We start from the raw sequence: 10,548 nt of genomic DNA on the forward strand, positions 1-10,548 counted from the left end.
TTAAATATTAAAATCATACTTATTGCGCCATTTCATATTTCGGAGAATATCAAATTGTCCACGGCTTAGACCACGCTAAATAATATGTAGTTAGACTAATTATTTAATATTTAAAGAGGTATTATGGGAGATTATATAAAGAGCTGATAATTCTCGCTATAATAGTTAAAAAAATTAGATAACGTAAATAGAATATGCTGAAAATTCCAGTCAGATTGCTCCACTCTGAACCGAGGTATTAGCTTTTGAAATTTTGCCTAGCATCGATCATCATTACTAAAATCGATACGATAAAAGTCTCGATTATCCATTTTTACGTTTAATTATTTTTTTAAAAAATGTATTCCAAACCGCTAAATATCGCTGGCTAGAGATGGCCTCGAGATTTGATCTGGATAAGTTAATTAATGTCTAATTAATAATTTAAATAACATTTCAGGCCTAAAGGAAGACAGATTTAGCTCTTGCATTATGTATGTTTATTCATGTAACATCTAATTAAAAAAACAAAAACAAAATAAAAATATAAATGGAAGATTAACTCCCAGGAGAGAGAGAGAGAGAGAGAGAGGGGGGTGTTTAACGTTCAATCGACACAAACAAGTTATCTCTCTCTCTCTCTCTCTCTCTCTCTCTCTGTGTAGAGGATGTTTAATGTTGACATGTAGAGATAAGCTTGTTTTATGTTCACTCAAAACCAAACCGTTCATTTACGAACTACCATATTGTGCAATTGTTTTTTTTCAATAAATCGGAAAATATGGTAAAATCTGTTGTCATATCCGGAAAAGAAGACAAAAACTGTAGTCTGTTTCATCAGTTCTGGAACACCTGTATATCAGCTTAAGGAATAAATGTAAAATCGTTTGAATCCAGTTTGCCTTCAGTTAAAGGACAACATTGGTGTCAGTCGTTATCATTATCGCCCGTATATCTGTTACCACCCGTCACTTCAGTCAGTTATATAGAAGGATAACTCGTGTTTTCCTTTTTCGTTCGTCACTTCCGTTTGTTGAAACCCTGATTACGCATCTATCGTAGCATTGATCTCCTTGTTAAAATTATATTTGAAACGTGATAACGACTGACACCACTATTGTCCTGACCATGGAACTGACCATGTTGTTGGATGAAATTCAAAAATCGATCGGACTTCAACTGGGGGAGCCTTAGGCCCGTGTGAAGAGCGTCACCCCAAGAAAACAACAAGTAGGTGAGTATCGCTCCTGGTCCTGCACTAGAATCTTGAAAATAGGTAGTCGTCGTATTCATCGCCAGTTCATTCTAATCACACCATGCGCGGATATTGAAAGGAACAAAGATCTTTGGGATATAAACATGCATTGGGCCCCAATCATCTCGACCGATAGTAACCACAGGTTCATTCTGTCCATTATTCATTTCACAAGTTCTTGTGATTGCCACAACAATACTGTTTTTCATCAGCCATGGACACTAGACCAAAAAATGAACCTGTGGTTAATGTCGGCCCTAATGATACCCCAGGGGCGGAGTGATCCTTACTCCGTGAGGGCGCGGATCCGATGAGATTCTCTGCGAACAAGCGGAAAATTTCTCCAGAAAAACTGACTGTAAATTGTGCTTTATATGGTGTTTCTAGCTTCTGGACACATTTAACTTGTGGCAACATTTGCGGTTCATCAAAAACGACGTAAATTCATGATTAAAAGGTGACTCCAAACTATGCAAGAACATTAACTAGTTTCGGGACCCCTGAAACTACCGTTACTCCTGTTCAGCCCATCCCTACAAAGGAAGGGGAAAGATGGGATGTTAAAACGTGTTGCAAATTTCTGCATTACCTAAATCATCAGTATAAATAACTACGCGATATAAAATGACAATTCGTATATTATTCATCATCTACAAAATAGAAAAAAATATGTTTCCGTTTTATTCTATAAACAATTTATTGTAATTTCATGCAGAAAGATATGGTGTTAAAACGTGTTGCAAACTTTGTATTACATGGTAGGCCTTAAATTATCATATAAATTAACACTTGGTATTTTGATCGAGTATATTACAGCAACAAAAATGTGTCCATTTAATCGAAAATTCCAATAAACAATTTATAATTAGTTCAAGCGGAAAGTGCTACAGGTGGCAGACAATAATTAAATGTTGTTTAAATGCGTATTTTCATAAACTTATTATGCAGATAGATGTTTATATGAAAGGTCCACTTGAATATAAAATACGATTTTGTGTAAAATAGGCGTCCTGAATACAATGCAACATAGGAGGCTTATGAAATTTTGCAGTCTAGTAGTTTATTCGTCCCTTGATTCTGTGAAATAGAAACACGTTTTGCCACAAAAGCTGGTTTGAATACTGTTTGATTCGAAGTGAACGTACCCTTTACTGCGGGCCTAGTTTATGATATTTTAGTATGTTTACGGTAATAACATGTCTTAAAATGTTTCTATTATAAAGATAACAATTATTATCGTGATATATATAAATATACAGGTTTTATTGACGCTAGGTATTGTAGCACCATGCGCCTTTCTGTCCGACGTGAAGAGCGGGAGATCATGACCGGTCGCCACATCCTACGTACTGCCCATGCATCTTTTCTTATCTTTGTAGTCTTATGATCGTCTAGAATTTGCCTCTAGCTGTCTTTACTTCTGCTTCACGTTGTGTATTTACTTCTTACTGTTTTCTTAAGACGTTTGTCTTCTCAGTAGTTATAACAATGCAACAGTTCGTTTTTAAATTTTATATATCAGCTGGATACATGGATAAGCATAATATAGATTACAATAATTAAGTCATATTCTCAAACCTCATTCAGTCAGACTCGTTGGGCGAGTCTGCTGATAGAACCTGCTACATAATTTCCCTTCTGGAACCAAGCTGCTATCTAGGAACTCAGATGGTAAACTCTCCGGAATCTAATGAAAGTCTGACTTAAAAGTTTACTATGATTTCTTTTGTAGGGCTCATGCATATCACGCACAGAAAGCCTGTTCATGGCCCTGAACCTGTGCAATTTCTGATATGATTGGTTAAATTAGAATATTTCCACTCACGTGTAATCTTGTGGTATTTTATTGACACATACAGCCAGCTATGTTTTGGTTGTTTAACTCTTTTTATGTGTCAACTGTCACTTACTAAGTTGATTTTAGTACAATTCTACATATATGTGAATTAAATAACTTGCCACCAAAGATATTAATTAATGAAATATACTGCTCACATTAATTTCAAGAGCAAAAATTCTACCAATATTATTACAGTATATGTTTGCTAATTTCACTTCGAATCTGGGTGAGAGATTCCGCTCGGTCTATTTCTTAAAAGTCAGAGAGAAGATACTCCATCATGTGGTAACTATGTATTGTGACATCATATGTTGTGGTAACTATGCTTGACATCAAACATTAGTATCCACAGATAGTTCTTTACATAAAAAGATCAAATTTCTTTTGTGAGTGTTATTAAAGAATTTCTTATTGTTATAGCATTGTAAATGTGTTAATTTTTTTTACATTTTTGAACTTTTTCCATTTTTTCACTTAAAAATGTGATGTGTGTTTTCTTGAAAATTGATAAAAAATTACCAAAAATTATGTTCTTCAAATAAGTTCATATATACAGCTTCATTCTGCCCTTTATTTTATAGAAATTGACAGAAAACTAGAGCAAGTAGGATAAAATTGATATAACTTCGGCAGCCATATTTGATGACGTCATAGTGGAATAACATAGCACGTGGTGAGTATCCACCCAATTTCAAAATACTTACTTCAACATCCCCTAAACATTTCTTCAAAGAAATTTTTTCCTACTCAAACTTCCCTACAGAACCATAGTCATATTCTACATTTAACGTGTTCTCTGTCAGCAAACTAAGTTTCGAACACATGTGAAATGCCAGGACACAGAAAACATGAATTGTTTCAATAGCATTTAATAATTGAAATACACAGAATATTATTTATCTTTCTAAGAGCAGTGATTATCGTGAAATCTTCCTAAGTACACACTAAGAAAAGGCGATAAACCACGTGATCCCAACTGAGTATTCACTGGTGTTTAGTTCATAGCTGTACTTTCTTTATATACTCCGAGTCACTCTATGACTATGTGTCTATGACTATCACTGTCCACGCTTGTATGCCGTCTATGACTTGCCATGTTTCTATCTTGCAAAGTTCAAAATATTTTTCATATATATAGTTAGCCAGGTGTGCCGCTATTTTATCACGTGTTCCAAGGTGTACCGTTGGCATCAAAAAACACCAGCGGCTGCCAGGCAGGATACCCCCACATTTGCAAGAGATGGATAGAGAACAAGCTAAAAACAAACGCGATTTTTTGTTCGTACAATCAGGGGCAATAATCCAGAAAGTTATGGCCCGAAATGTGCCAATATCAAGGTGGACTGAGATCTTTGGGATATAAAGATAATTTTTAAATTTCATCAAAATCGGATAAAAATTATGACCTCTAGAGGGTCCACAACCTTTGTATTACACACTTTTACACGATTTGCGTACAGAGAGCGACCATTTTGTCGGGCAGTTTCATTTCGATTTGATTCCCCGGTTGTACGTGACAAGGAGTAGGGTCGCCTGTCCAACCTCGTGGGTTTTCTCCGGGTCCTCCGGGTTCCTCCCACCGCTAAAGACCCCTACGCGCAAGCGAATGATTGAAATAAAAAATTGAACCATGTGTTAGTCCCGAAATGACCTAGTTTGTGTCGAGTGGACGTTAAACCCCATTTCTCCCTCTCTCTCTCTCTCTCTCATTTCGATTTTCCCGAAATTCGAATTCATCCTTCATTATGGTGGAATGGTGATGTATTTAAATGGTTTTTAAAATCGGAAAAAAATTGTGACCTCTAAAAAAAAACACATGCTGAAAATGCGATTTTTCGAACAATCAGGGGCCATAATCTAGGAATTTAAGTTCTGTTATCCGCGATTATCAAAAGGAACCAAGATCTTAGTGTGTAATGGTGATATATTCACACGGTTTTTTTTTGTAAATCGGATAAAAATTGTGACCTCTACAGGAACCACAAGCTAAAAACGTGATTTTTTGTTCAATCAAGGTCCAAAATTCAGGAAGTTACGATCCGATATGCGCGAATATCGAAAGGGGCGAATATCTTTGGGTTATAAACATCGAAATCCGATCAAAATTGTGACCTCTAGAGGGTCCACAACCTTTATTTACCAGATGTTTACACTATTTGCGTACAAGGGGCGGCCATTTTGCCTGGCAGTTTTGGCCCGATTTTCAAGAAATTCGAAATCAACAAACATTACGGTATAATGGTGATATATTCGAAAGTTTTTTTTTAAATCGAATAATAATTGTAACCTCTAGAGGGACCAAAAGCTAAAAACGCGATTTTTCGTACAATCAGGGGCCATAATTCAGGAAGTTACGATTCGATATGTACGAAAATATATAAACATGCATTTCAAGTTTCATCAAAATCAGATGAAAATTGTGACCTTCAGATGTCCCACAACCCTGATACACAATATTTTGACACTATTTGCGAACGAGAGGCGGCCATTTTGACCCTCAGTTTCGCTCTGATTTTTACGAAATTCGAACACAACCATTCTTAGGTTGTTGGTTGCTGCTTTCGACTTGTGGTCATCTATCCTTTTATTTAATGGTCGCTTTGTCTCCCCGATGTATGCAATCCCACAATTGCATACTATTTGATAAACACATACCTTGGCTTTGGTTGGGGTGGTTGTATAGGATTTTGTTTACAATTGGCTCTTAATATATCTTTAGCCAAAGGCAAACAAAATCCTACACAACCACCACATCGATGTCATGCTTATCAGTGATTGTCGCGGCCCAGCGAATATTCACTGCTGATCCGTGTGGAACATATTATGTTGTACTAGCAGGATACCCGGCTTCGCTTGGGGGTCATAACTCCGAAGCCGGAAGTGGTAGACTAACGCCACCTGGCCTATGTTACTCCCCGGTCCGAGCTACCCCTATACCCCAAATTTCAGACTCGGGGCAGACCTAGTGTAGCCGCCAACCCCGAACAGACCGGCTTCGCTCGGGGGTCATAACTCCGAAATCGGAAGTGGTAGACTAACGCCACCTGGCCTATGTTACTCCCCGGTCCGAGCTACCTCTATACCCGAAAATGTCAGACTCGGGGCAGACCTAGTGTAGCCGCCAACCCCGAACAGACAGACTTCGCTCGGGGGTCATAACTCCGAAACCGGAAGTGGTAGACTAACGCCACCTGACCTATGTTACTCCCCGATCCAAGCTACCCCTATACCCCAAATTTCAGAGTCGGGGCAGACCTTGTGTAGCCGCAAACCCCGAACAGACCGGCTTCGCCCGGGGGTCATAACTCCGAAACCGGAAGTGGTAGACCAACGCCACCTGGCCTATGTTACTCCCCGGTCCGAGCTACCCCTATACCCCAAATTTCAGACTCAAGGTGTAGATATAGCCGCCAACCCCGAACAGACAGACTTCGCTCGGGGGTTATAACTCCGAAACCGGAAGTGGTAGACTAACGCCACCTGGCCTATGTTACTCCCCGGTCCGAGCTACCCCTATACCCCAAATTTCAGACTCGGGGCAGACCTAGTGTAGCCGCCAACCCCGAACAGACCGGCTTCGCTTGGGGGTCGTAACTCCGAAACCGGAAGTGGTAGACTAACGCAACCTGGCCTATGTTACTCCCCGGTCCGAGCTACCCCTATACCCCAAATTTCAGACTCGGGGCAGACCTAGTGTAGCCGCCAACCCCGAACAGACAGACAGACAGACAAACGACAGTCACAAATATATATATTGTTGTATTATATTAATGGGAGACAACTCTTTCCAGAAAAGCCGCTACACCTTTACCTTTGACAAGAGAGAGAGAGAGAGAGAGAGAGTTAACGTCCACTCGATACAAATGAGGTCATTTAGGGACCAACATATGGTTCAATTTTTTTTTCATTAATTCGCTTGTGCATATGGGTGGACAGGCGACCCTACTTCTGTTCACTTGACTCAATGCCACACCTTGTGATTTCACGTGCACCATTATACCATAATATTAATTCCTAGCGACATTATAAATTATAATACGTTTTAGAGTATTAAAGTTACACCGCCATATCAATACGATTTTCACGTTTTCTGGGTGTTGGATAGCCACCAATCTGATTAAAACACAGATCCTATTTACTTTCGTTTTTTTATAGTTTAAAATTTCGTTTTACTTGTCTTTACTACACCAGGATCTGGAAGAGTTGTTATATAACCAGCGTTCTGGATAATGTGAGGGATAAGCCAATGAAACGGTGTTTTCTTTAATATTTCAAAATTTAAAAAGCACAACACTCACTTAGCCACCATGGCGTATGCCATGCAGTATACGATGAGGACATTTTGAATGGACAGCTACGCTACGACCATTATCGATTCCAACTAATAGCCCGCTCTCTCACAGGAATAGGAATGACAATTTTGACAGGTATTCTCGAAGAACAGAAAATCAGAATGGTTTGTGGTCAGAACCCTTAATAGTTGGAATCAGAAAATGGTCGTAGCGTAGCTGTCCATTCAAAATGTCATCATGGTATACGGTCGAGATCACTGTATTATATTCGGGAGCCGCGGTGGCTAAGTGAGTAAGACACTGACTCGGTAGTCTGGAGGTAGCGAGTTCGATCCCTGCATTGGCTGAGAAAGTTAATCAGGATTTTCCGGCGTGCAGAACGAAGCGTCTGACACGTGTACACATTGGCGGGGATGTAGTAGATCCCTTGGCAGCTGGAAATCGATATATGAGTAGACCGTAGCCCCGCTGTTCGGGCAAAAGTTCTCTCGTAGCTCATTGTATGGCGTATCCTCGTCTTCATTAGCCCAGTATAGGAGCAGAACAGTAAGACGTTAAACCCCATTTCATTTCCATATTTTAATTAATTTTGTAACAGGCCTATTTTATGTTGTATTAAAGATATACACCGCAAAACTTTGTCGTGTCTTACTCTTTATTCGACTATGCATTTCTAAGGAGTCCAGAGAAGGGCAGCTGATGGAGGATAGCTTAACCCTATCTTTATCTTTTAACTGTTTTCAGGAGTGTAGAAGGTCGATTAGTTTAACGCGTGCGCTGTATATCACACGGTATGTCACTGAGTCAAGTGGCGTGGTTTCCATTCTTCATTTGTACGCAACAATGAGCAAGATCGCCTGTCCAAGCTTGTGGGTTTCTCCCCGGGTTCTCCTTACTGCTAAAGACCCTTAAGCGCAATCGATTGTTGAAATAAAATTGAAGCATATGTTAGTTCCGAAATGGCCTATGCCGAGAGGACGTTAAACCCCTTTTATCACCCAATAAAACATTCTACAGTAGATATTGCTTGTATGATAAATTTTATAATCTACTGCGATATCTCCTTAGTTGAAAAGAACAGTTCATTTTTTATTAAAAGTATTTTCTTTTTTATTAAAAAGGCAGAGCCTCGTTTATTTTACTTTATCGACTTGTCTTGATAATTATTAATATCAAAAAAAACCAACCCAACTCTTAGGAGATTCTCTATTTCTCCCCATCACCTTTAACTATTGTCAGTATCATTCAATTTCTACCACCATTGAATAAACGATTAATGATACAGTGGTTGACGATCACAGAAAGATTTCTATAGAATGAAATACTCGCGGGAAGATGTGTAAAATAATGTTATTTTTTTTGTCGAGTTGTCATGTTTAAAAGGCGAGTTTAACCGACGTATCCCGTTTATAAAGAAGAGTTTATCTGATCTATGACAATAATTAGATGCGTGTTTACATTTAGTCGAAACTAGATTAACGTCATTGTAATCAGATCATTGAACATTTTGTTTTTAAAGCTATATAACACCGATCCTAACCCTAACCCAACCCTATATAACACAGATCGTATCAACAAAATATAATGGAAGACGCGGTGACTCAGTAAGTAACCTGGAGGTCTTGGGTTCGCTCTCGGTGTTGGCAGATATACATGTATTTCCTCAGTGGTGCAGTACAGATGACCTGACAAGGGAAACTGTCTAGTCGCTCGGAAGGTACGAAACACCGAGATCACGTGTATACATTAGCGTGCACGTAACAGACCCCTTGACAGAATACGATATAAGAGTAGACCGTAATTCCGCTGCCAGGGCAAAATGTCCATCATAACATAAAAATAGGACGTTGAACCCGATTTAATTTCCAAAATATTAATTTTGGTGGCGCTAATAGCTTTCTTTTCAACGGGTATGTCTGATTCACGCGTCACAATTTGTGTGTATAAAACACTTTTACAGCCTACATGGAATATATTACCCTTTGTTTCTTTACATCCTGGTTGAAATACGTGTTTTCTTAGAGAATATGTAGTCATCCCTTTTATCGTAATGGAGACTCAAATAAGGGACATATATTATATATAAACCAGTATACCCAGCAGGATAAGTCACGTACAGTCTTTATAAATTAAGGGACATAGTATTATATATAAACCAGTATACCCAGAAGAATGAGTCATATACAGTCTTTATAAATTAAGATAAATTTTGAATAATTGAAAAAGGCATCAGATTCTAGGTACGGTTGCTGTGGTTATATTACATTATAAATAATCCGGTTTAACTTGCAATTAAATATGTGGTAATTTAATTTAATAAGCTAAGATTTAGTTCAAGTTGACGAATGGGTAGCTCTGGCTCCCACAAAAGGATCCAGGGTTTTAGTTTATCTATGGTTGACTCGGTGAATAAGGCGCTGACTCACTGACCGGGAAATCAAATAAAATGGGGTTTAACATCCTACTGTTCTGCTCCGACCGGGCTAATGAAGACGGGCTTACTCCACACATTGCTATGAAGGAAATTTTGCCCCGGACAGCGGCACTACGGCCTACTATTATATAGAATACCAACTGTCAAGGGATCTTTTACGTACACGCCAATGTGTACACGGAACCTCACTTTTTCGTCTTTTGCGTGGCTCACTACCCGGGGGGTCGGGTAGCCTACAGGTCTAGAGTGTCGCACTTCCAGATCTAGCTGGTCGGTCACCTAGCTCTGACTTGCGGTCGCGATTTTGATCCCTCATCTGAGCGCAAGTGGCTTGGGGATACTGGCGCATCAAATACTGATAGATCAATAGGGTTCTTTATCAGATGGTGCCAGGGTTTGGTTTATCTATGCTTGACTCAGTGAATGGATCACTAACTCATTAACAAGAAGATTTAGCTGTCAGTAGCAACATTGCACATAAACCACGAGGGTAAATATACAGTTTATATATTCCGAGAATTGGGGTTTGACGTCCACTCGACACAAACTAGGTCATTTCGGGACTAACTAATGGCTCAATTTATTTTCAATAATCCACTGCGATTAGTAGTCTTTGGCAGTGGGAGGACACCGGAGGACCCGAAGAAAACCCACGCGGTTGGACAGGCGACCCTACTCCTTGTCACGTACAACCGGAGGACTCGGAGAAAACCCACGCGGTTGGAAAAGCGTATAAGAATAAAGATTC

Source organism: Patella vulgata, chromosome 2, assembly GCF_932274485.2.
Source record: "Patella vulgata chromosome 2, xgPatVulg1.2, whole genome shotgun sequence".
In the NCBI taxonomy this organism is placed as follows: Eukaryota; Metazoa; Mollusca; class Gastropoda; family Patellidae; genus Patella; species Patella vulgata.